This window comes from Myxocyprinus asiaticus, chromosome 40, assembly GCF_019703515.2.
Source record: "Myxocyprinus asiaticus isolate MX2 ecotype Aquarium Trade chromosome 40, UBuf_Myxa_2, whole genome shotgun sequence".
Taxonomy (NCBI): Eukaryota; Metazoa; Chordata; class Actinopteri; order Cypriniformes; family Catostomidae; genus Myxocyprinus; species Myxocyprinus asiaticus.
The window spans coordinates 23,066,648-23,094,640 of record NC_059383.1 but is presented as its reverse complement, the minus strand read 5'-3'; the positions used below and the strand labels follow the sequence as shown (position 1 = coordinate 23,094,640).

General features: G+C 39.5%; 1 pseudogene; it reads left to right on the top strand.

The window, feature by feature from the left end:
- Positions 1-48: 48 nt before the first annotated feature.
- LOC127430906 (sodium-dependent phosphate transport protein 2A-like) lies at positions 49-23,530 on the top strand (annotated as a pseudogene).
- The last annotated feature ends 4,463 nt before the right edge of the window (positions 23,531-27,993 follow it).

Below are 27,993 nucleotides of genomic sequence, written 5' to 3'. Positions count from 1 at the left end.
TCATCGCATGTCGCAACTCGCCTGCCATCTCCTCCTCTGGAGTCAGCAATGACTGAAGTCACTGCGGGCCACTCACATCCCGGGCAGCCTCAACGCCACAGTGGACGCACTGTAACAGCAGGTGACGCTCAGCGGAGAGTGGAGACTCCACCCCCAGTTGGTCCAGCTGATTTGGAGTCGATTCGGCAAAGCACAGGTGGACCTGTTTGCTTCCCGGGAATCCTCCCTCTGCCCGCTCTGGTATTCCCTGATGGGAGCCCCCCTTGGGACAGACGCACTGGCACACAGCTGGCCCCGGGGGCTGCGAAAATACGCATTCCCCCTAGTGAGCCTACTTGTACAGACCCTGTGCAAGAATAGTTGCTCCACAGGTGCCGGTTACTCCGGTAACCCCCTGTGATGTATTTTCTGCGGTACGGTCTCCCTGTCGGCAGACCCGCGTCTCCCTTGGGCAGAGCTCTCTCTGCCCCCGGTCACTGTGTTTGTAGAGCTCCTCCCCTTCGAGGCAGGACCTACCACCGTACCTCTTCCTAGTGCGGCTGGTGAGCCCATGTGACGTATTGCCAAATGTTACCTCCCCGTCGGGCAGAATATGGTCTCCGCGGGGTCTTTCCCCCCTGAAAGAATAGGAAAGGAAAGGAACACCTTGCCCGGCATGAATAATAGCATTATATGGCCCCAGCCAAATCTTATACTCTGTGGAGAGAAAACATAGAGAGAAAAGGCTGTGGCTGGCGTGGCCTGCTCCCATGCTAGTTACATCGCTTTCCCTCCTTGGGGGAGGCTACGTGCAGACTGATGCACCTGCTACTACGAACGCAGCAGCTTGCTTGCACCTGCAACGGCAGTTCACATAACACAATTCAGCTGTTGTGGCGTTTTGGCATAGGGAACCCTAGTGTCACTACATCGACACAACGTCGAGTGAGTGACAGAAGGGGAATGTCTTGGTTACTGTCGTAATCTCTGATGGAGGGAATGAGATGTTCAATGCTGTACTACCTGCTGGAATGTCCGGGACCCTGTCTCGGCTCCTCAGAACAAAACCTGAATGAGTGGTTGCGAGCCAGCTCCTTTTATACCCGTATGTCTGGGGGAGTGGCATGCAAATTCCACCTGCCAATTCTCATTGGCCTTTTCTCAAAGATCAGAGGTGTTTGGGGCTCCCAAGAGCGACCCCTAGTGTCACTACATCAACACAACGTCTCGTCCCTCCATCAGGGAACGGAGGTTACGACAGTAGTATCCAAGACGATTTTGCCTAACAAACAAAATCATTATGCTTCTGAAGAACTTTCTCATGCTTTCTCGGAGTACCATTTATTCTTACCCATTGGTAAAATAATTAAATAATTATAATATGTAAAACACCTTTTCTTGGCTCCTTGGCGATTCACATTGAATGAATCTGCTGAAAATGCAGGTAAAATTATTGATGTGCACATCCCCACTTAACATGATCCTCAGTTGATCCATAACACCAGAAACTCCAGTCCTTAAAGGGGCCATGTCCAATTCATGAACAAAGTCAAACCACATGAAACCCCTCCACTTGGCTACAAATAATTATTTTGATTTTTTTAAATTTATTTTGCAGCTTACTGTAGAAATATCAGCCTTTAGAACGGACTGCAAATTGTGGTCGATATTAGTTCCCAAGGACATTTTGTTAACTTTGTTACCTAAAGACTATTGTTGCACATAATGAAATGTGACTCAGATTGGTATTGATTGTGTTCCATGCAGTGTTGGATGTTGGATCTGCCATTCCCATCATCATGGGCTCTAACATTGGCACTTCTGTCACCAACACCATGACATCGTGGCTTTAATGCAGGCAGGGGAGAGAGAGGAGTTCAAACGGTAGAGAGAGCTTACCTCACAGTGTCACCCATTCAAACATCAAAACAAGTCTGAAGCTCATCGATGACAAAGTCTGTGTGGATGTGTTTCAGTGCTTTTGCGGGAGCCACAGTCCATGACTGCTTTAACTGGTTGTCAGTGCTTGTATTGTTGCCACTGGAAGTGGCCACTGGCCTGATGAAGCTTGCTTCTGAGGCAGTAGTGTAAAGTTTCAACATTGAGACTGGAGAAGATGCCCCAGAGCTTCTGAAAGTCATCACAGAACCCCTCACCAAACATATTATACAGGTACAGTGCAATGCTAAAATCGTTGTTTAATTTCAGTCTTAAGTGTGCTTAGCACATTTAAGACTGAAATTAAATAACAAAGATTAAATGTCTATACTGAATGCTTGTAAGTGTGTATATAAAAGGGATAGTTCACCCAAAAATTTAAATTCTGCCATCCCCCATCAGACATTTTTGCATCAATTCAAACAAATTCACATATCCCTCCCTAGAGCTACTGATAGAACGTTGCGCAAGCAACCTCCGAGACACAGGCTATGGTCCCATTGCTGTCAAGAAGGAATCGCATACACATGAACAATGGTGAGGATGATTCTGAGGTTGCATTTTCGCTCTAAGATTACATTTGTACTCCACTGACGGTTGGGTTTAGGGTTTGCGTTTGGGTGTAGTGTTAATAAAATATATATTCCTGTTGACTGCATTACATCAGTTACAACTAAAAATACAACTCACTTTAGGTGTCCCTCTGTGGAAATTTCACCCGGAAACCGGAGCTCACACGTGCCCATACGTTCAATAACACTTCCAGCTTCTGCCAATGGTGGCAGTGATTTGAATTTCAGTAAGTAAAACTTTCGACTTCCTGTTGCTGGATTCACAGTCGAAAAGTCAGATTTTTGGGTGAACTATTCTTTTAGATAGTTAAGTTTGAACAAACTCTAATGTTTGAGGAATATCAATACAGTGCTGCATTGCAAGTACTGTATTAAGAGAAATCTAGGATCTTGTTAAACTTTTGTAGTCTAATTACCTATCTCACTGTTTGCCCTCCAGTTCTGTCTCTCATTAACAATCTGGATTTATATTAAAAAATTATAAAAACAATTTTTCTTTCAGCTGGATAAGTCAGTAATTGTAGGCATTGCAACAGGACAAGAGATGATGTGGAATAAAAGCCTGACTAAAATTTGGTGCAAGTCTCCAATAATGGTGAACGTCTTTGTTTGTCTACTGATCAAATCTTTGAAATACTTTTGAAGCAAATATCATTATCTTTCTCTATTATCTTCAGGTCCAAGACAATGTTTCATTTGCAGCCTCAGAAAAGTCGACAGTGCCAACCACATCACTTCACATCAGTGTTGAAAAATGTGAGTTGAAACTCTATCATAGTTCAAGGGATGAGGGAACGAGATGGACAAAGGCTGCAAAATAAGCCTTACTTTGATCGATCAGCCTTTAGTCATTTTATTCATACGCTTTTAAATAACACATTAATGTTATCCATTCTAAAGTACCTGGTTTCAAACTTGTAATGCATTAAGATTTGTCATATTGATGCATTATTCAAACAATGCATCATTTTCGCCTAAAAGAAACAGATTCATTTCTTAGTCCTTCTGAATTCTGTTTGCCTTTTCTTCATTTACTTGGAACTCTGTCTGGGCTAATAACTGTCATTTATTCTGGATAAGTTGACTGCATTACATCATTTAAAACTAAAAATAAAACTTGCTTTTGGCGCCCCTCTGTGGACATTTCTGCCAGAAACTGGAACTCACACGTTCCCATTCTTTTAACAACACTTTCAGCTTTGGCCACTAGGGGCAGTGATTCAAATTTCAGTAAGCACAGATCGATTTTAGCAGCAAAACTTTCAACCTCCTGTTGCTGAATGTACAGTTCGATCATTCAGATTTTTGGGTGAACTATTCCTTTAAGCAGTTACCTTAGAACAAACTCTTATGTTTGAGGAATATCAATGCAGTGCTGCACTGAAAGCACTGTAATAAAAAGAAAATTACGATCTTGTTATACTTTTGTAGTCTATTTACCTATTCCGCTGCTTGCCCTCCAGTACTGTCTCTCAGTAACAATCTGGATTTGTAATAAAAAAATATGATTTAAAAAAATAGAAACAAAATTTTTTTTAGTCCTTCTGAAGTCTGTTTGCCTCTTCTTCATTTACTTGGAACGCTGTCTGGGAAAATAACTGTCATTTATTCTGCATTAGTACTGCCTGTAATAGAGACCGCTACTGAGTCATATTCTTGTTTAAAAGACTAACTACACATTCAAGTTCAACAACAGTTTTCAGGCTGTATTAGAAAAACAGGATGTTTTTACACTTTGAATGGGCTTTTGAGTCATCCTGCTTCATATAATGACTTGCAGGCAATCGGCTACATATTAGTAATTATTTTTCCATTTTTACATCCGGAGAGCACAAGAGCCACCTTTTGTGAAAGAACAAATAATATCTCCATATTTATCAAGGGACAGTCTATGGCTCAAGCCTCCAATTATAAGTGCCGACTTCATTTCCAGCAGATACTTTTTTGTGCTGCATAAATAATGTTCATTTGTAAGAATGTGAAATCCTCTTTGGTAACACATCCCATAATCACCAACTGATGGACTCATCACTGTGAATGGGCACACATGCCTATCAAATTGTGACTGACAGCTGCATTTACACAGGAGACTGGAGACTGAACTGCATGTGCGTGTTTGACCAGGCTCTCATCTATTTGTGGATACCCAATTGTCTGATCTGGCTTTGGGGTTGATTATGCTGGCTTCCTTGCTGCTGGTGCTCTGTTCCTGTCTCCTGCTGCTGGTTCAGCTACTTTGGCCAAGTGGCAATGCCATTCAGAAAATCATCAGCATAGGTGAGAACTACGGTACCTATTCAAAGGACACATCTGATTGTGAGGTACAGTGTTCCACACTGTAAAAGGTGCCTTGGAAATCATACTGTGTAAGAAACTTATACAGTGACCCGCATTTGAACACATTTGTACCCTTAAGTGACACTTAAACATATCTAAATGTCATTGCATTAGATACAAAATATCAAACCAAGTGGCATCTGCAAACAAATGATGCTAGAGCTTTGAACCAACAGGCCTAAGGTCATTTTAGTAAATGTATGAAGTAAATTCCTCTCAAGTTCACTTAGAGGCTACGTTCACACAGTCAGTGTTTGGGATTTACAACCATATTTACTTACAGGTGTGAGTCTTGAAATGTCCTGTTCATATAACAGCTTACAGTAGCAGTTCGAATGCTGTCTGTATGAACGAACAACTGAAGTCACAACTGTATTCTAACAGCTGTAACCATTGTGACAGTGACTAAAAGATGGCAACGTCCATATCACCGGCATGTCTTATCACAATTGTCGCTGCGTTATTAAATAAATAACTCCAATCAAGGCGTGAGTTCATCCATCAGATCATAATTAACCAAAAGCAGCTTTGAATACTTTTTAACTGCGTGTAAAGCGCAGCTTTTGTGTCGCGTGGCTCGTGCCCATGAGCAGCTGGTGGAAAACCGCGACAAGATCTTTGGATGACACACAGCTAATTTCTCTGTGAGTTAATGAAACCCAAGGGAGAAGATTTGGGTTGCAGCGTGAAGCATTTACATATTTCCATTGATCATGGTATGAATAATGGTGGGGTGGGGGGTTGTACTTGCTTGTTCTGATTATTGGAGGGGTTTCCTCCCCTAATCCCCCCTGGAATCTACACCCCTGATGAAACCCCACATAAAAACACGTGATATACGCGTTTACAGTGCAGCGTGTCTCCAAAGTCTCTGGTGTCTCTCACTGTACATGACGTAACTAACAACTAGTTGTCCAGTACGGTTCTGTTCACATAGCACAGGTTTGCCGAGAATGCAGCTGTGAGACCTGAAAATTTGCAGGTGTCAGTTCAGTTATAGAATGCAGTTGTCACACCTGTAAATAACCGAACTGTGTGTGAACATAACCATATTAAGCACTCAAAACAGGTCTGACAACCGTATTTTGCTGTTGTGTGAATGTGGCCAGAGTAACCACAGGTGTAGTTTATCACATTAACTATGGATTTGTTCCTTATAGTCTCTGTGAAGTGCCTTGAAAAGCACAGTTTACTTACACTGTTGACGTACTGAAATATGAAGTTGGGGCAGGCTCATGCCATTTTTTAAAAATAGCCAATAAGCGCAGTTATACAGACACACACACACATTCATCTGTCCACCGTGCTGCTGTTAAAGAGTGAAACTGCACACTACAGAAACTGAGCGATCTCAACCCAGTGCGGCCACTTTTACACTGACTTGAGATTCTAAAAATTATCAAACTGACCCTGTTACAAGCAAAAACAGTGCATCACCAACTTCACTAATGATGAGGCAGGAGCTGTTATGCAAGTCATGAAGATGAATCAGAAACAAGTAAATAAAACATTACAACATGTCAATGTTTTGAATCACACTACACTAAATATAAAGAGCAAAGAACACTTATTTGTAATGTACATCCCAAGAAACCTCTGAAAAACAGCTGCATTAAATATAAATTCCAGACACTTTAATCGCGTCTATACAAATGTGCCCAATCAGAAGTGACAGTCCCTATGCCCTGTTCCCTTCAAAGACTATTACCCTCCACTCTGAGGGCTTCAGGGGGCTGAAAGGTGATAACGGTCAGTCACATCTCACTTCTACAGTGATTATTATTGGACATTCTGTTTGGAAAGACCCCACATCATGGAAAACACATCCATGTGCGGTGAGCAGATTAATGGGGCGGGTCCCTTCTCGTTCTAGAACGCATTTAATTGGACAAAGTTTCTCTAGTACAGTTTGACGTCAGGATTTGACTGTGTCTTTCTAACCGGAAGAGCAAGACTGCAGAATTTAAATACTTATATCTTCTGAAAATGAATTTGGTCAACCTTTAGAAGTACACTGGCATATAGATGACCCTAAAGCTAATAGATATGGACAATAAGCAGCAAAACTTTTATTTTGGCTTCACAGGGTCTTTAAAGTTTCACAACCAGAAAGTGTTCAAAAAAGTTTTGTCTTAATTTTGAACAATGTGTCTGTAATTTATCATTTAAAACCTAACAAACTTCTTTTTGTGTAATGTTTTTCTTGAAAAGTGTGTTTGTGCTATATTCTTTTAAAATTAATTCCACTTTTGTTGGTTTGGTATTTTGTTATGTAATGTAAAGACATCTACAAATTGTACAGTGTGGCTCACTGGGGACCTTTTCTGTACCTCTAGTTAAAATGTATAACTCATTTTGTGTACATAATTGTACCATAAGGACATATTGTGTACCTTTAAAGGTACATTTATATGTCTGTTCCTCTGGGAACAATAAATAAATAAATAATAGTAATAATAATAATAATAATAATAACAACAACAATAATAATTATATATATATATATATATATATATATATATATACATTTTTGTCTCCTTAAAGGGGTCATGACATGCCTCTTTAATTATTTTAATATGCTCCTTGAGGTTCACTTATAATATTAGTAAAGGGGTTTTTTTTGCTCAAAGACAAAAAAAAAAAAAAAAACTTTAATATACAGTATTTGTAAAACATGATCATTTTCCAATCCCATTCTGACCCTCTGTCAGAAACGCTCTGTTTTGGTGCTGCTCTAAGACTTGAAAGTAAAAGCCCACTGTTATGATTGGCTCAATGCTCTTGACTGACCAGCTCTCTCCTTGCCATCTCACTACCAGAGCCCTTCTAAGGGGAGCCTACAAGGTTAACATAAAACAGTATAACGTGGCGGTCCCATAGGCATTCTATGGGTGATACACTACCAAGGAGACAAGAAGCCATTTTTTTTTTAATGGATGACTATGAAGGAGATGCTTCAGTCTGCTGAATAAACTGCTGTTGTGAGGAAACAGCTTATCACTTAATGAATTGGCTGCCTGTCCGCTAATCTTCAATTTTTGTTACACTAAACAATACCTTTGGAATGGACTGTGTAGGGTTTACTACAGTAAAATTGTGGTTTTATAAGAGAAGACATGGACTATTTTGTGACAGGTAGGTGTAAGTTTACGGCTTTCCCCATTCATTTGTATGGTCATTTGTTATGTGACTGTGGCAAGCAGGGCGGGCCCGAGCAGTGTCTAGGCAGAGCGAGGCCAGGAAGATAAGTGGTGAATGTGCCACACCGGTCTCACGCTCCAGTGAGGGGAGGTGGGAGTATTTAAGGAGAGGAGACAGCGGCAGACAGGGAGAGAGAGACACACGAAGTCCATCTGTGTGTGTGAGTCTATGTTTATACGTACCTGGCTGAAAAGCAGTGCATGTTTTTTGTTTTGTTATACACTGAAAATTGTCAATAAAAATGTCTACATGTTTGTCAAGCAGGTCCCAGCTTCCTCCTTGCCCATCGTGTGAATGGGTGCCGAAACTCGGGAAGGAGGAAGGATGCGCCTTCAAGGAGTCCTCACCACTGACTCAGGCTTGCTGAGCTGGAGCTGGAGCACTGCGTCAACCGGCAACCGAAAGGGATGGCTGAGGGGTCCAGTGCCATTGCCTGGCGTCACGGACGGAAACTGTATAGTGAGTTCAGAATCAGAATCAGAATCAGCTTTATTGCCAAGTATGCTTACACATACAAGGGATTTGTCTTGGTGACAGGAGCTTCCAGTGTTCAACAATACAAAAACAATACAAAAACAGCAGCAAGACATAGATAATAATAATAATAATAATAATAATAAAAAAAAAACTAATTATACACATACGTACAGACACACACATACATACACACATACACATGGGTAGTGCAAATCTAATACAATCTGTTATGTACAGTGCAAATACAGATCTGTTATGTACAGTGCAAATGTTTTATGTTTTTGTTTTGTTTTTTGTTTTTTTTCAGAGGAATGGAATGGCAGAAGAGGTTGGATGTGTTGGATAAATATAAAAAAGACTAAACTGTGTATTGCACATAGTTATTGCTCAATGGGGCAATTTAATTGTTCATGAGATGGATAGCCTGACAGTTCTGGTACTCAGAGCTCTGAAGCGTTGGCCAGGAGGCAACAGTTCAAAAAGGTAGTGGGCAGGGTGAGTGGGGTCCAGAGTGATTTTCCAGCCTTTTTCCTCACTCTGGAAGTGTATAGTTCTTGAAGGGGGGGCAGGGGGCAACCAATAATCCTCTCAGCAGTCCGAACTGTCCTTTGTAATCTTCTGATGTCTGATTTCGTAGCTGAACCGAACCAGACAGATATTGAAGTGCAGCGGACAGACTCAATGACTGCTGAGTAAAACTTTCAGCAGCGCCTGTGGCAGGTTGAATTTTCTCAGCTGGCGAAGGAAGTACAACCTCTGCTGGGCCTTTTTCACAATGGAGTCAATGTGGGTCTCCCACTTAAGGTCCTGTGAGATGGTAGTGCCCAGGAACCTGAATGACTCCACTGCTGCCACAATGCTGTTTAGAATGGTGAGGAGGGTCAGTGTTGGGGTGTTCCTCCAAAAGTCCACAATGATCTCCACCATTTTAAGCATGTTCAGCTCCAGGTTGTTTTGACTGACAGCCAGCTGTTCAATCTCCCTTCTGTATGCAGACTCATCATCATCTTGGATGAGGCCGATGACAGTGGTGTCGTCTGCAAACTTCAGGAGCTTGACAGAGAGGTCCTTGACGATGCAGTCATTGGTGTAGAGGGAGACGAGTAGTGGGGAGAGCACACATCCCTGGGGGGCACCAATGCTGACTGTACAGGTGCTAGAAGTGAGTTTCCCCTGTCTCACAAGCTGCTGCCTGTCCATCAGAAAGCTGGTAATCCACTGACAGATAGACATGGGAACAGAGAGTTGGTGTAATTTATTCTGGTGTATAGCTAGGATGATGGTGTTGAAAGCCGAACTGAAGTCCACAAAAAGGATCCTTGCATATGTCCCTGGTCTGTCCAGATGTTGCAGGATATGATGCAATCCTATGTTGACTGCATCATCCACAGACCTGTTTGCTCGATAAGCAAACTGAAGGGGATCTAGAAAGGGTCCAGTGATGTTCTTCAGGTGGGCCAACACCAGTCTCTCAAATGATTTCACGACCACAGATGTCAGGGCGACAGGTCTGTAGTCATTAAGTCCTGTGATTTTTGGTTTCTTTGGGTCAGGAATAATGATTGAGCATTTGAAGCAGCATGGGACTTCACACTGCTCCAGTGATCTATTGAAGATCTGTGTGAATTAGCTGGTTAGCACAGGATCTAAGACACGCTAGTGAGACGCCATCTGGGCCTGAAGATTTCCTCATCTTTTGTTTCTAAAAGAAGCGGCTCACATCATCTTCACAAATCTTAAGTGCAGGTTGAGTAGCAGGAGGGGGGAGGAGGGGGGTTCCAGGAGGTGTTGGTGTTTGTGTGGAGAATTCCCGACCTGAGTTTGGCGATGGGGGTATGTGGCGAGCAGGGTAGGAAGATAAGTGGTGAAAGAGTTCCACCAGTCTTGCGTTCCAGCGAATATTTAAGGAGAGGAGACAGTGGCAGACAGGAAGAGAGAGACACACACGAGGACTGTCTGTGTGTGTGTGTGTCTTTATGTTTATACGTAGCTGGCTGAAAAGCAGTGCGTGTTTTTTTTTATTATTCACTGAAAAGTGTCAGTAAAAATGTCTACGTGTTTGTCAAGCCGGTCCCAGCTCCCTCCTTGCCCATCAGTGACTTACCGTCGTAACACACTAGTTAACTGTTACGCTCTCTCCTATGATATAGCCATGGACGCCATGTTCATACAGCAGCAGAATATGGTTTTCAGACCTATTTTGAGCGCTTAATACAGTTACATTCACACACAGGATGGTTATTTACGGATGTGACAACCATATTCTATAACCGAACTGACACCTGCAAAATTTCAGGTCTCACAACTGCATTCTCGGCAAGCCTGTGCTGTGTGAATGGAACCGTACTGGACAACTAATTGTTAGTCACGTCATGTACAGTGAGAGACACGCTGCACTGTACACGTGTGTGTCTCGTGTGGGGTTTTGTAAACTCACGAAGATGGAGATATTATCTGCTTGTCATCCGAAAATTCAGCTGCTGTTTTCCACCGGCTGCTCATGGGTGTGAGCTGCTCGACACAAAAGCTGCACTCTGAACACGGTTAAAAAGCATTCAAAGCCGCTGTCGGTTAATTATGATCTGATGGATGAACTTGCGCCTCGATTGGACTCATTTATTTAATAATGCAGCGGCATTTGTGATGAGACATGCTGGTGTTATGGACGTCGCCATCTTTTAGTCACTGTCACTAAGGTTACTGCTGTTAGAATACGGTTGTGACTTTCATACGGTTGTTCATTCATACAGACAGCATTCGAACTGGTCCTGAACGCTGTTGTATGAATGGGACATTTCAAGACTCAAACCTGTTAGTATATACGGTTGTCAATCCCAAACACTGACTGTGTGAACGTAGCCAGAGGTTGTTATCTCAGTAAAGAGTGAGCAGTCACTACTCATTGCTAGAGCTGCATGATTCTCGATAAATTGAGAATCACAATTTTTTTGCTTAGAATAAAGATCACGATTCTCTCACAATTCTGAAGAAAAATGCTTATTTCAGTGATTTACAAAACCTGGACATAAGGGTACTAAACAAAGTAACATGTAATTTACTAGAGGTTCTGACAAAATGTTCTCTGCTTCTATGCAAAAATGCAATAAAGTTGTAAATCAAATATATAAATTTAAAATGTCCTACGTCCACAAGAGGGCGCAATAAATACATTATAAACCAAACAGCACCTTGTTATTATTGCAAAAAAAATAAATAAAATAAAATAAAATAAAAATAAAATAAAATAAAAAAACCATGCTAAGTAAAAAGTTTCTCACATGCTAAGTAAAAAGCAAAATGAGTGGAAAAAAAGCTTCATTAACAGATCTATGTTAACTTGGTGTTGGACTGGTTAGCAAATATGCAATAAAACAATGTTATTTTATAAAAGTAAAAAAACAAACAAACAAACAAAAAAAAAACCCCAAAAAACAATTCTAACAATTTAAATTAAAACAATGAGGCCTTCAGTTTTTCTCTTGTTAAAATTGCTTCAAGCTTTTAAAGGAATTATTCAAGAGCCAGTAATTAAATAGAGAACAAAGTAAACAGTGCTTTAAGTTTTTCAGCAACAGTAGCAATTTAATATTTAAAAAATAATAATATAAAAACATTAAAAAAGTAATTTAATGCAAAATGAAACTACTTAAATAGTTGACACTCTTTATTGTGTGATTATTTGTCAGGATTCTGCCCTTAGTTTTGGGGGTTTTCCATTTTGTGGCAGAGCCCTGACATGTATGTGTTCTTTGGTTGTTTTATGTATTGTGTCTGGATTCAGCCACTTAGGTTGGTTCGGTTTATTCACTCTGTGGCTGAGTCCAGGCACTTGTGTTTTGTATTGTGCTGTGTGAATGCACTTGGATTTGTTTTTTTCTCATTCCCTTGTGCATGCCTGTCTGTCTTCAGTGATAACCCTGCCCTCTCGTTTGCCTTGTTATCTGTCTGGTTATTAATTAATGCGTTTCACCTGCCTTCCTCGTTTACCTTTTGATTTCACCCTCTTTATAGTTCCCTTGTGTGCACTGTTGGATCATTTTGTGAATTTGTTTCCTTGTCAGCTAGTTTGAGTCTTTGTTGGTTCCTGTTCCTCAGTTTTTCTGATTTTCTGTTTGATTCTTATTTTACCCTGTTGTGTTGTTTTCTCTCGTGAGAGTCTTATTTTCATTAAATAAAATCCTAATTATTTCATGCCTGCATTTGGGTCCTCCTTCCTGCACACCTGACATAATGATCCAACCAGTTATGGACCCAGCAGGCATGATTTTTTTTCCCTTTTGAACCCCGTTCCCCTATGCGCACAGGTTAAGGAGCTGTTTGGTCTCCATTTGGAAGACCGGTCAGTGAGAGGGTATGCACTGGAATTTCTGGTGTTGTCTTGGGCCTACATTTCAATCAGTCCTGCCTGATAGATATTTTATGGCGGGTTTGGTGGAACCCATCAGGTCCTGTGTTCTGTATGTGAAGGAGGGGGAGAGTCTATCAGAGGTCATCAATCTGGCTATAAAGTGGAATGGTATCATCTCAGCCTGGACCTCTGGGGACCTCCTCTTCTCACCCCAGCCTGAGGACAACAATACCTTCTCACCGGCAGTGGAAGCCACGGTTGGCCTTCTCACAACTTGGAAGAGGTGGAGGATTAGACGGAGCTTGACACCAAAACCTGTGGCAAACCACCAGGAGGCGGAGGAGCCTGCTGTTGACCGCCAGGAGGCGGTGGGGCCAGAGGCTGTCGACGGGCCTGTCCAGTCCCCCGTGGCCGTCGACTGGCTTGTCCAGTTCCCCGTGGCCGTCGACGGGCCTTTCCAGTCCCCTGTGGCCATCGATGGGCCAGTCCATTCATCAGCAGCCACCGACCAGTTCCCTGCAGTTACCGCCCAGTCTGTCCAGTCTCTGGTGGTCATCGACAAGCCTGTCCAGCTTCCTGTGGCTGTCAACGAGTCTGACCAGTCGCCAGCGGCCGTAGCCACCCTGCCTGACCTTGTTCCAGTTCAAAGGCTTCCTGAGCTCATCCTGCTCCCAAAGCTGCTGGACCCCAACCCATTCCTTGACCCTCCTCCCAGACATCCGGACCCCGCCCCCTACCTTGACCCTCATCCCAGGCCGCCTGATCCCACTCCTAACGTGGAGCACCATCTTTGGTTTCTCCCACCCTCTCCACCTTGGTCTGTTCTGCAGACTCTGCCCTGGTCTGTTCCGCTGGCCTCACCCTCGACTTTTCTGTTTGGTTATTAATGTTTCACCTGCCTTCCTCGATTACCTCTTGATTTCTCCCTCTTTTTAGTTCCCTCGTGTACTCTGTCCGGTGTTGCATAATTTTGTGAATTTGTTTCCTTGTCAGTTGGTTTGAGTCTTTGTTGGTTCCCGTTCCTCAGTCGGATTTTGGTTTGTTTATCTGTTTGTTTCTTATTTTACCCTGTTGTGGTGTTCTCTCTCTCTCGTGAGAGTTTTCGTTCTCTTACTTTCATTTAATAAAATCCTCATTATTTCATGCCTGCATTTGGGTCCTCCTTCCTGCACACCTGACATTATTAGATATACACTTAATACTGATTTGATGCAGTAATAATACCTGAATGCCTATTACAGACAGCATGCAGTTTAAATACATTTAGACATCGCACAGATCTAACATTTTGAAGAATTTGTCCTGTCTGCTTAAACATTAACGGCTATTTACATTAATATCGCCTAAAGAGGGGTATTTTGATTAAAAACAGCACAGAGTCTCATGCAGGAGCGCTGCATTCATCACGAGACATAAGTGCACGGGCAGACACACACGTGAGCATTTGAAAGCAGCCTGTTGTAATCAAACAGTGCACGGGTAGCAAATTTATCTTGGTAATGCCAGTATTTTTTTATCATCAGTGGCTATTAAAATATTGAATTGAGCATAGATTCCATCACACTCCTAGTTAATCGTGGCTGCACCCTGCAGTTTGTAAACCACTGTGCTGGATAAACATCTTTGGCCATTGCGTTTTAATTTATTCAGTGTCTCCTGCAGGAGCACTGTTTTGTAGAAGCCATATAAAGTTTAAACATTTAAAAACACATCTTGAAGTGAATTTCGAATTTAAATTTGACCGCCTTACAAAGACATGCCACAGGAACGTTAATATACATTACAGAATCATTGTCATTTAGAAATGAGAACGCGTGGGTGTCTGAATCGAGATTGCAATCTTTTAACGATTAATCGTGCAGCCCTACTCACCGCTACTGAACTGGCTGTGGAAGTGATAAGGTAAAGTAAATGTTGATGTGTTGTTGTGAAGGTGGTGAGATGTAAATGTATACCACAGTATGACACACAATGTGGAGGAAGTAGAGAATGATTGGCAGCTTGGTTTCAACACATGCTCTTTTTGCAGTGAGGAGGATGTTTTGAGTTCTGAAACTTACAATATCTTTTTATACAGTGCATCCGGAAAGTATTCACAGCGCTTCACTTTTTCCACATTTTGTTATGTTACAGCCTTATTCCAAAATGGATTAAATTCATTATTTTCCTCAATTCTACAAACAATACCCCATAATGACAACGTGAAAGAAGTTTGTTTGAAATCATTGCACATTTATTAAAAATAAAAAACGAAAAAAAAAAAAAAACACCTCACATGTACATAAATATTCACAGCCTTTGCTCAATACTTTGTTGAAGCACCTTTGGCACCAATTACAGCCACGAGTCTTTGAGTATGATGCTACAAGCTTGGCACACCTATTTTTGGGCAGTTTCTCCCATTCTTCTTTGCAGGACCATAAGAAAAAAAAAAAAAAAAAAAAAAAATCACATGTACATAAGTATTCACAGCCTTTGCCATGACACTCAAAATTGAGCTCAGGTGCATCCTGTTTCCACTGATCATCCATGAGATGTTTCTACAACTTGATTGGAGCCCACCTGTGGTAAATTCAGTTGATTGGACATGATTTGGAAAGGCACACACCTGTCTATATAAGGTCCCACAGTTAACAGTGCATGTCAGAGCACAAACCAAGCCATGAAGTCCAAGGAATTATCTGTTGACCTCTGAGACAGGATTGTATCGAGGCACAGATCTGGGGAAGGGTACAGAACATTTCTGCAGCATTGAAGGTCCCAATGAGCACAGTGGCCTCCATCATCCGCAAATGGAAGAAGTTTGGAATCACCAGGACTCTTCCTAGAGCTGGCCGCCTGACCAAACTGAGCGATCGGGGGAGAAGGGCCTTAGTCAGGGAGGTGACCAAGGACCTGATGGTCACTCTGACAGAGCCCCAGCATTTCTCTGTGGAGAGAGGAGAACCTTTCAGAAGAACAACCATCTCTGCAGCACTCCACCAATCAGGCCTGTATGGTAGAGTGGCCAGACGGCAGCCACTCCTCAGTAAAAGGCATATGACAGCCCGCCTGGAGTTTGCCAAAAGGCACCTGAAGGACTCTCAGACCATGAGAAACAAAGATTGAACTCTTTGGCCTGAATGGCAAGCGTCATGTCTGGAGGAAACCAGGCACCGCTCATCACCTGGCCAATACCATCCCTACAGTGAAGCATGGTGGTGGCAGCATCATGCTGTGGGGATGTTTTTCAGCAGCAGGAACTGGGAGACTAGTCAGGATCGAGGGAAAGATGAATGCAGCAATGTACAGAGACATCCTTGATGAACACCTGCTCCAGAGCACTCTGGACCTCAGACTGGGGTGAAGGTTCATCTTCCAACAGGACAACAACCCTAAGCACACAGCCAAGATAACAAAGGAGTGGCTCCGGGTCAACTCTGTGAATGTCCTTGAGTGGCCCAGCCAGAGCCCAGACTTGAACCTGATTGAACATCTCTGGAGAGATCTGAAAATGACTGTGCACCGATGCTCCCCATCCAACCTGATGGAGCTTGAGAGGTCCTGCAAAGAAGAATGGGAGAAACTGCCCAAAAATAGGTGTGCCAAGCTTGTAGCATCATACTCAAAGACTCGTGGCTGTAATTGGTGCCAAAGGTGCTTCAACAAAGTATTGAGCAAAGGCTGTGAATATTTATGTACATGCGAGGTGTTTTTTTTTTTTTAATAAATTTGCAAAGATTTCAAACAAACTTCTTTCACGTTGTCATTATGGGGTATTGTTTGTAGAATTTTGAGGAAAATAATGAATTTAATCCATTTTGGAATAAGGCTGTAACATAACAAAATGTGGAAAAAGTGAAGCGCTGTGAATACTTTCCGGATGCACTGTGGTATAATGAAGTCTTATGTCAAAAGATCAAGACAAATTTAATTCCTCATGTCGTGACCCCATTAAAAGGTACAAATACTGTATGTACCCAAAACAAGGGTACCACACCAGTGATGGCCTTGTACCATTAACAGTACCATTTTGAGAATGCTAAAGTGTGCAAATATTTTAAAGCGTTAGGCCATTTTATTGTACGTGTAAGTGCCTTAAAACACTTTCCTTTTCCCTTGTGTTGTGGTTACCCATTGGCAGACTTTTGAGTTCTTGCAGGAACGTATGGGTTAGCTTAAGGCTTAAGCTTCGTAAGTTCGTCAGAGAACTGCCCTTCTTGAAAAAGTGCCTAGAGGTGTGCCAGTCTGAGGATCCTCAAAGGGTACATCAAGTATTTTTCCATAAAAGATTTTAAACAAAAACACTTTATATGCAGACCTTCCTTTTCCATTTGGCTGGTTGACAGACTACCTGGCCATTCTGTTGGGGCTGGCATGACCTTTGTGGTTCAGAGCAGCTCTGTCTTCACTTTGGCTATAACTCCTTTAATTAGTGAGTTATTCCTCTCTTGAAATACCTTACACCATGACCAGGTCGGGCCTATGGGGACAAACTTCAGGGAGGGTCTTCTATTTATCCTGTACACTTTCACTCTGCAACAAGTTGACCCAAGACGTTCATTTCACTCAAGAGCTCCACCACTGAGTAATGCACTTATTCTTTGCATGTAGACATCACTGAGCTTCAGAGGAGGTTAATCTTTAGCCCTCACGGAGTTTACTTTTGACTTCCACTCATCCATATTCAGTAGTCTATGAGCTTTGTGCTCTGAGAATCAATGGTACGTTCTGACCTTTAAATAATGTGCTAGGTTTTACTCAATGCAGTAACTCAAGTGCTTGATCGTTCAGTGAAATGACAGAGCTTAGACATACAGAGTGATTACACTGTGAAGTTTGCAACAGGAGGTTGAAGGTTCTGCTGCTGAAATTGGTCAAAAAGTGCAACCTCCAAATCATCCTCACCATTGTTTTTGTGGACACGAATACTTCCTGGTTTCCATGGGACAAGAACATGGAGATTGAGCACATAATATGCTATCAGTAGCACCACAGGCAAAGTTGAAAGGTGTAAATTTATACAAAATGTATGATGGGGGATGGTGATTGTCAGTGATATGGTAGTATGAGGTTGATTTCAGGGCACATGAACATTCGGAAGCAGCATGTCGATTTCCTGTGTGATTATGTTAACATATAAACTGTTGTGCATCAACAAACAAGATTGAGAGAAGGAGTGAGAGAATAGAAAAAAAAGGATGGAAGAAACAAATGGCAAGAGAAGAGAGATCTTCATTTGATGCTTTAAGCCTACTCTAATCCACCTGCCCCTCAGAGGGATGGAAGAGTGATGGTCTAACATTGCTCCTGGATTTATTGTAATTAGCTACACAGTGATTAAACTTCCTAGTGAGGCATGATATTCTAATTACACTGTCTGGGAGACCACAAATCCTATCAAGTTTTAGTGCCGTTATTTGGGCAGCCTACATTTTTCAAACATTATTGTTACTTTAAAAAGGCAAACACGCTGGTTGGCTTTTCAAACAGATATAGCCTTTTCAAGTCCTGTCGTGGTCATAGATGGTCATCCCATTTGCTGTCGACAAGGTTAGATTCACATTATAACAATTTCATCAGCTAAAGAAATCCTAGTGTTTCATGTTCATTGCACTTTCAGGTATTGGAGTGATAAGTATTGAGCGTGCCTACCCTCTAACACTGGTCTCCAATATTGGGAAGACTACTACAGCCCTCTTAGTCACATTAGCTAGCCCAGGAGACAAGTTACCTGCTGCCTTTCAGGTAACTTAATTTGTAATAATAATAATAGACTTTAATTACTATTAGATTTAATAGACTTTAATTCCCACTTGAATAAGAATCAAATTCACAGACTTGATTTGGAAAGCTCATAAGTACACTGGGAATTCACTAAGAATAAATTGTGCCCCCTAAAGAAAATTTGCAAATCAGGTAATGTAGCAACAGACAACAATGTTGTACTTATTTGCGCAGAGCAGTTCCCTATCTTGCAGGTGGTTCTGAGTATTTAACGTGATCTCATGAGTGTTTGTACATAATCCCAACATAAAGAGTGGTCCATGCACATTTGCATAAACACTGAAACATACAATACTGATGTATTGACAGCATGTAAAACATAATTCATTTTATGTATGAACACATTTAAAGATGTAAAAATATTTATGAATCCTTATATTAAATTAATGGAATGAATCAGCTGGTTCTATTTTAAATCAATGAGATGAATAAAATGTTCAATGTCAACACATTTATTTAAACAGTGTACACATTTACCTAATTAGACACAATAAAGGTTGTATTCTGTTCTGTGTGATTTCTGGTACTGTTTTCAACTAATTTTAAAAGGATTATATCACTTAACCAAGAATTTAAACATTAAAACAAATAAAAATTCTATCATCATTTAATCATTACTTTATCTTTTAAATTTTATTTTGTTAACAAAATCAGTGCATTTGGAATGTTAGAGTTAGGTTACAGTTTGTCTACTTTTGAACTGACTTTTGCCATTTTTGGAAAAAAATTATTGAGATTCAATTTTTATGTGCCAGTTTTTTAGTTGTTTCAAACAACTTGTTTGCATTTGTGTGTGTGTGTGTGTGTGTGTGTGTGTAATATATATATATATATACACACACACACACACACACACACACACACACACACACACACACACACACACACACACACACACACACACACACACACACGGTCAAAAGTTTTGAAACACTTACTCATTCTTCATTATAATTTTTTCACATTTTAGAATAATAGTAAAGTCATCAAAACTATGGAATAACCTAAATGGAACTATGGGAATTATTTTGTGACTAAACAAAATCCAAAATAAAATCAAAACTATGTCAGATCAAAAGATTTTTAAGATCATGAGAAACATTTCAGTCAAGTGTTTCAAAACTTTTGACCAGTAGTGTATATTGTTAAGATATGGTTAGGGTAAGGTTTACGGGTAATGTTTGGATTAGCAACTCAAATATCTATATACAGTAATAGTATATTGTAACTCAAATTATTGCTATTGTACATTTATCTGCGTATTAAAAAAAAAAAAAAAAAAAATGTATATTGAGAAGTGGTTAGGTTTAGGGATAGGTTGGGGTTAGGGACTTAAAATATATTTTAAAAAGTAATAATATAACTATACAAATATATTTATAATGTAAAGAATTTGTAAATATATTTTTAATTTAGATTACAGGTGATTATAGTGAATAAAATTCAGGTATTTCGGCTGAAATCCTGCACACAAAAGTTTTTATAGCAATTGTTTAATAAATTCTCCCCACTGTCTGCAAGTTCCTTCCGTCACAGGTTTTGCCCATTTTCTCCCTTAGGTTGCTCTATGTCATTTACCTTCAACATTTTGGGAATATTACTTTGGACCCACATCCATTAGCCATCTCCCCATCTGCATGGCACGATTCCTGGGTGCACAGTCAGCAAAATATCAGTGGTTTGCAGTGCTGTACCTGATTCTTTACTTCATCCTACTGCCATCCATTGTCTTTACCCTCTCCATGGCTGGTTGGCAGGTCCTGGTGGGTATCTGTGGACCGTTCAGGGCTGGCCCAGGCTCTGTTGGCACCCTAGGCCCCACGAAAACACCTATTTTGAATAACAAAGTTAGAATATGGAAGAGACCAGACATGAGCTTTACTCAAACTCAAATAAAGAAATGCAAACACACACACACACACACACACACACACAAGTTGTTAATAAAACAAAGGGTAAAAAAAAAAAAAAGAAAGCAATATGAAATATATACCCAAAATAGACCTACAAAATATAGGCTATATAATTAAATGTATCTGTAGATGTTAGCCAGCTACAGGCCCGGATCCAGATCAAAATCACCGAGGTGCTTCTGAAAATAGTGGGGGTGCTCTGTATAAGGTGGAGGTGTATCGTAATTACACTTTTTTTAAATAGATTAAATCATGTTTAAATGTTACTAAAACAATGTAAAGAACATTTTTTCATGTACAAAACACTTATTGCTTCATTTTTTTTTACATGATCTGTCACTGAAAATGACAGCAAAATGCTGCGCCTGCAGATTAGGACATACATTGATGCAGCATTTTGTGTGTTCACAAAATGTAGGGATTTTTGTGTGTTTGCTGGATTCAAGGAAATCTGCTTGCCAATTTACAGTATTAGTCTTACATATTCAATTGAGCAGGTGTGTGCGATTATTTTGGTACAGGGGCCACATCAGTCGTTAAGTAGATCCTGGAAGAGAGAAGATAAAAAGTTCTGCAAAGATGTATCTTTTAAGCCCAGAAGAAGTAGTGCACTCATGCACTCAATGAATGATGCACAATTTTTTGAAGTGTATACAGACTGATAGGACCATTCTGCGATTGCTTGAAGTTTTGCTGCTACTTTTCTATCATGTGTTAGTAAAACTGAATAAAGGCTGAACACAATTATTAATTGTTTATTTTACCATACTTCAATGCAGTGGTAATTTAGTATTCAGTTTAACACTCTACATCAGTCTGGTTTAATAGTAAAATAAAATATTCGGAAATTATAGATTCTAAAAGCTTACTTTAATGTTTGCCGCAAAGTGGATAAAGTTGTTTTATTCTGAAAACATAATCAACCCGTTTAGACACGCTCATGGGTCATGATGTGGGTCTTGTCAACGGTTTGTTTGGCATCCAATTCAGCACACAGCTAAATAATACAGGCTGAATGACTATGATAAATGATTACTGCCAGAGTAACATTCGCATACAGGTGTGAGGGACTTCAGCATTTCACAAACATTTCACAAAGAACAAACATTTTCCTCTCTTGCTTAGTTTTGCTCGCGTTTCTCCTCCGTGCGCGAATGATGAGAAGATCTTTTGGGATTTTAAGTTCATCACTGAAAAGGTTTGCTCGCAGACTTGGCACTAAACAGAACATGCAGCCTCATGAATGGACACGGAGTGGCTGCATCACACTTTTCACGGAGCAGAATATTGCACTATATTATGCTAAGTTTTTTTTATTTTCTTTTGTTTTTTTCGAAGAGAAAAGGGACAGCGCGCACACTCGCATACATGGTTGCCAGATTGCATAAATTAAGCATGACATAAGGTGAAATATTTCCTATTTGTGCATGTTTAAATCTCTGATTGGGGTGTTGCATCTATTATCTGGCAACCTGTAAGAGGTACTCAGATTACTAATTTAATGTATTTAATTGGCGTAACATGGCATAATTGTTAAGATCATAATGCCCAATATAACTATTTTACACTTATTCCCCATATTAAAAATATATTGAAATAAATAAATTGAAAAACATTGTATATAATCATAAGATTGAAATGGGCCCTGACAGTGTTATTCTTCGTAGACTACCTCCATTTCTAAGAAATAAAATTAAGCAATACACTTTCAGAGTAATTTGAATCACAGCCTTAAAGCAAAATACAAAGACAAAGCTGAGTGCCCACGAATGCAAGGATAGAGTGGAGATAAAATATATTAGATGGAGAGAAAATTTGACACAGATGGGAACTGCTTAAGTAATTATATAATATTAAATGATGACCATTCTTTCTGTTTGAGTTGTATTTAAGGTACAGAATATTATTTGTGTCATTCATCTATTGCGCAAGAGAAACAAACAAACAAAAAAAAAAAAATAAAATAAAATAAACGATTTATAGGCGCAGTGTTAGTGGCTAATTCATTCAAATTCTTGTGCTCCATGCGGCGGAAAGTATTTAGTGCTATGGATTTTAAAGCTTTATTAAAGAAAGGTACAAAACAAAACTTTGAATTTGAAACCAGCCAAAGGTCAATCAAATACTTGGCAATGTCAGAGTGTTAACAAAACATGTTTTTTTTCTCTCTATCTCTCTTTAATTTAATTTTTTTTTTTTTTTTTTTCAGGTGTGAATTGTAAAAGAAATAGCCTATGATACCGGAGTGGGACAGAATCTTAGGGGAGCGGAACTGAAAAATGTGTGTAGACCTCTACTTGCAGGCTTTTCTGGGCGAGAGTGGGACAAAACATGAAAGCTGCAGGCGGGAGTGGGACAAAATCTCGCGGGAAAATCCATACCGCGAAAACCTCTACTTTATAATTCAGGTCCAGTATTTCACAAACAGAGAGAGGGAGATATAAAAGGTAGCCTGTGTTACATTAACAACAGCCACATGTTCACTGCTAGAAACACCAGGCTTCTTTTTGGGCACGAAAAACCTATGCATTGCACAAATATATCTCTTATTACCGTAGTTGTTCGCATGATGTCTCTGACTCTCTGGTTTGCAGCAGCTGCTTCTTGATTGTGTCGTTGCTTTCGGCCAATGACAAAAAAATAGAAAAATGGGACCGTGTGTTATTTTCATCCTCTGTATTGTAGTGGTGAATAATCTGCAATCACAAAAGCCTCACCTCCTGCCATGGTGGCTGCGCACGTGGGACCACCTACCTCTCTGGATGCATTCGCTCAAACCAATGGATGCCATCATCACAAGAGTGATATTATGCTGCAGGGATGGCCGCAGCAGTGATCAGAGCTGCATGTCTCCTCAGGATCCCCCACAGTTGTCAGTATATGATGAGAAAAATATTGTGCCTATAGCATATAACCCAACTTTGATTTATAATTATGATTCTGAGACTGGGGCTGTTTTTGGCACTGACATGCTGAATGTACAGAGCAGCCAAATATAGAAAATATATGTAAAAAACCATAACCATAGCAATATTATGCTGCTTGTGTATTATTGACGCTCATGAAAGTAATTGAATGAATGTTGAATGAATGAATGAGTGAATGTTGATTTTATATAGCGCTTTTTTGGACACTACACTCAAAGCGCATTACACAGTAAACAGTGGACTCTCCTCAACCTCCACCAGTGTGCAGCATCCACCTGGATGATGCAACGGCAGCCATAGTGCGCCAGTACGCTCACCACACACTAGCTAATGGTGTTGAGGAGAGAGTAGAGTTATAGAGCCAATTTATGGATGAGGATGTTTAGGAGGCCATGATCGAGAAGGGTCAATGGTGGGAATTTGGCCAGGACACCGGGGTTATACCCCTACTCTTTTACGAGAAGTGCCCTGGGATTTTTAATGACCACAGAGAGTCAGGACCTTGGTTTAACGTCTCATCCGAAGGACGTGCCTTTTTACAGTATAGTGTCCCTCTCACTATACTGGGGCATTAGGACCCACACAGACTGCAGGGTGAGCACCGCCTGCTGGCCTCCTTAACACCTCTTCCAGCAGCAACCTTAGTTTTCCCGAGGAGGTCTCCCATCCAGGTACTGGACGGGCTCAACCCTATTGTATAATTTGCACACTGATCATGGTATTTTGTCATATGATGTAACCTCTTTAAATAAATATCGTGTCTGCACTTTGAGTGTTCCAGAAGCTAAGCTATATAAAACAACTTCAGAAATGTAAAATTTTTATATTGAAAAGAACTTCCCAGTCATTAAACTATTTTTACTGCATGCAACACAGAATTTTATATTCACTGAATATATGAACAGGGCTGTAGTAATTGCCTCTCATAGATTCATGAAAAGTCGAAGATCTTCAGTCAAGCTGAGTGCTCCTAGATGAACACTTGTAAACTGACTTCCTTTAGTGGCCCCTCTGACTTCTTCTGGCAAGTCAATTTTAAAATGCACTGATCCAGTCCTCAGAAGCAATGACATGCATATTCAAGCATATAAATGGAAGACTAATTACAGCATGCTTTTTGAAATTGGAATGGCCATTTTCACATGGTATTAAACAAACTTCTCCTGAGTTACTTAAAAGTAGTATTTTTAGATAAGATAATTTGTTTATTCTATTGAAATCTGAAAAAAATTCAAACAGGAACACAAGTAGTAGTGCTAGTTGGCAGTAGGTAATCATTTTTTATTGCAGTCTTTTGTCTCGCTATGGTTGACCTCTACTGGACATAACACTTAATTTTAGAGACAACAGTACTGATTGCCTCTATACAGAACACCTATAGGCAAAAAGGGCAACATGGGCAATTGTGAAAGTAAAAGGAATGCAATTGTTTCACATTTTCAAATAAAAACTTATTGAGATAAAAATGCTCGATTTCCAATATTTCCAAGGATTTGTTTGTTTGTTTGTGTGTGTGTGTGTGTGTGTGTGTGTGTGTGTGTGTGTGTGTGTGTGTGTGTGTGTGTGTGTGTGTGTCATGGCTGCGAGGTCGAGGCAATTGTAACACAAGTAGAAATCAGGGCTGTCAGTCGACATTTTTAATCGAATGAATGACATGATGGGCCGTTAAATTAATAAAATAAATCACAATTAATTTTAAATATCAATATTTACTGAGAAAGGCCCCCAAATAAAGATAGTTTAGTATATAAGAATAAAAATTATTAAAAATTTAAAATATTTAATATAAAAATTTGAATAATTCAAATGGGCATATAACATCATATATGGTTGCAGCAGGCAAGCTTTTAGACAATAGAAAGTGGCTTTAAAAGTCAGAATTAAATTTGTTTAATTTCCATATCATTGAAAAGAACCTTTTTTTTTTTTTTTTTTTTGGCCCAGGTCTGTCTGTGCTATTATAAAATTGTTGGTCTATGTACTCATACATCAGACGGACACTTTTGGAGTGTCCCACTTTGGTTGTGTCGCGTCACTAGTTTTCAGCATCTGTAGTCATAAAGGCTCTGTTTTGAGGATGCTGTGCCAAGTTAAACGTTGGTTGTATTCTGTTTGAGAAGAATGATACTGACTGATAAGCTGATCAATATAAATAACTTTCAGATAATTATAATGTAGGCTTTAAACACACATTATTCTTGATAGAATTAGTGCCAAATAGAGGTGCAAACTGTTCAAAGAGTATTTAAGTGTTACATGAATTATATAATTACTTTGAAATGTGCTCTTATTTTAGAAAATGTGGGTTAATATTTATTTTTGTTATACTAATTTATTTAGTGTTATTGTTGCTCACTTAACACTTACATATTGTTGTAAATTTGATATTGTGAACTATATTCTGAAGTATTTCTCATTGTAAGTCTAATAAATGGTACATTTACTTTTGGCACATATAAATGTTTTTAATACCAAAACATGGCAGGTAGATTTGAAATAGTTTGCGAGTTAAATTTTTTTTAGGCTATAATTGCAAACCCTGTGCATGTACAGCAAGATTTTGAATTTGTTTGTGCTCAAGATTTACTCACATATACATTTTCCAATGACACACACAGATACAGCATAAATCCTGTTTGTAGTCCTTGCTATTTTTTTTTTTTTTTTAACCATGTAAAAGAATACATGTAACGGTGTTACCTATTTAAAGTACAAAATATCTGAGTCATTGAATTATTGTATAGTTACAATATCAATAGCTGATCATTGCAGTTACATTCAAATTTAACTGTTATTTGCTTCATTTAATATTTAGTCAATTCAGTTGGAAAAAAATATCAGAGGCATAGGCTATTTCCCATATCCCCTTTATAGCAATTAACGATGTGCAACCTGCTGATTCACAATGCACAAAGCCACACAAAGCCATGAACACAATGTTTATGTCAGAAATACTGGCAGCCCTTTGTGGCGGTATTCATCTCCCGGCCACCAGAGGCCCTCAGTGAACTCTGTGATAATTTTGCCTCTGTCCATTTGAGCTAATTATTTCCACCTGTCCTATGTTTTTAATGGTTGTATTTATATGTTGCTTTTTGCTTGCTTCCTTGCTAAGTTCTCCAGTCTTCCTCAAGTGTGTTTTCTGGAACATTAGCACTGCTATTTTTGTCCCTTGTATCTCTATTTTTGTACAGGGTTTTTTTTTTTTTTTGATTGTTGATTAAACTATTTGCCCTGGATTTTTGTGTATTTGTTTTGCCTGTTTTCAGAACTCTATTTTTAAGTATTTTTGGATTCTTTTTTTTTGACCACACCTGCGTCTTGCTTGAGTTTGCTTTCTCTGCACATGGGTTCTCGACAAGCTCTCTTAGTGGTCTATTGGTAGCTTTTTGCAATCTCATTCCAGAGACCAGGATTCCACTCCTGCTGAGTGCACTACCCTGACAAATACAGTGATGGTTTTACTTTCAAATTTGGAAAATTCTCAGCATAACAGCGCAATGTAAGCTGTGTGTGCCAGCAACAACCTGCTTACTGAAGAAGTATCTCGAGGCAAGTCTGACTTTCTGCATATGCAAATGTTCACCCCAAAATTAAAATATATTATGATTTACTCACCCTTAAGTCTCAAAGATGATAACGATTATTTTGTATTTGAGTAACTGATCGAACAGATTGAAATAAAAGTAGTTTTATATTTTTAGTATTCATTAGTCCATGACAGAAGAAATGGTTTGTGATTTTCACTGAATTGGCTTATCTTGTTCACAAAAAAAGACTGAAAGAATAGTTCATAAATCTGAATTATATGGTTCTCAAGTTCGAGTCTATGAGCCAATAGCAGTGGGAACTGTTAGATTAAAATAAGATTATCAGTGAAGAATAAGTTTTTTAAATTTGGTCTGTTCACCATACATAGCTATTGTGTGACTTCAGAAAACATGTATTATATGATTCATGAGTTGTTTTTACTACTTTGTTACTTTTTTTTTAATAATTTCTCTTTTTTTAAAGATAAGCTTCAAATCACTATTTAAGTCGATGTAAAGCGATATGAAGTAATCCAAAATATTTAGATTACATTAGGCTACTTTAATCTAATAGAATGTGTAAATTATTTTTATCTAGAAATTTTTTGCCCCACCCCAGAGGAAAAAATAAATTTTCAGCATCATGTCCCCAAAAAGTAAAAAATAAAATACAATGACAACTGGATGCATTCTTTAAAAAATAATAATAATAATAAAAATCAGAATTTAACTATCAGAATATAGTCTTATAATACTAATATAAAAATGTTGTCGCAATGCCCACATTGTTCTGTTAATTTATGTATAGCCTACTTTCTGCGTTTACATGAAGAAAAGGTTTTGACTAGGTTTATATAGTTATTGAACATCCAAAAATAGAATAAATACAGAAGTGGTAGTGCTTACAAGAGCAATGTTTTCATAATTTACTCACCATCCTCGATCCTTACTCGCACATGCTTTTTCAGTTCTGCCCACAAATTTGATTGGATTGAGGTCAGAGCT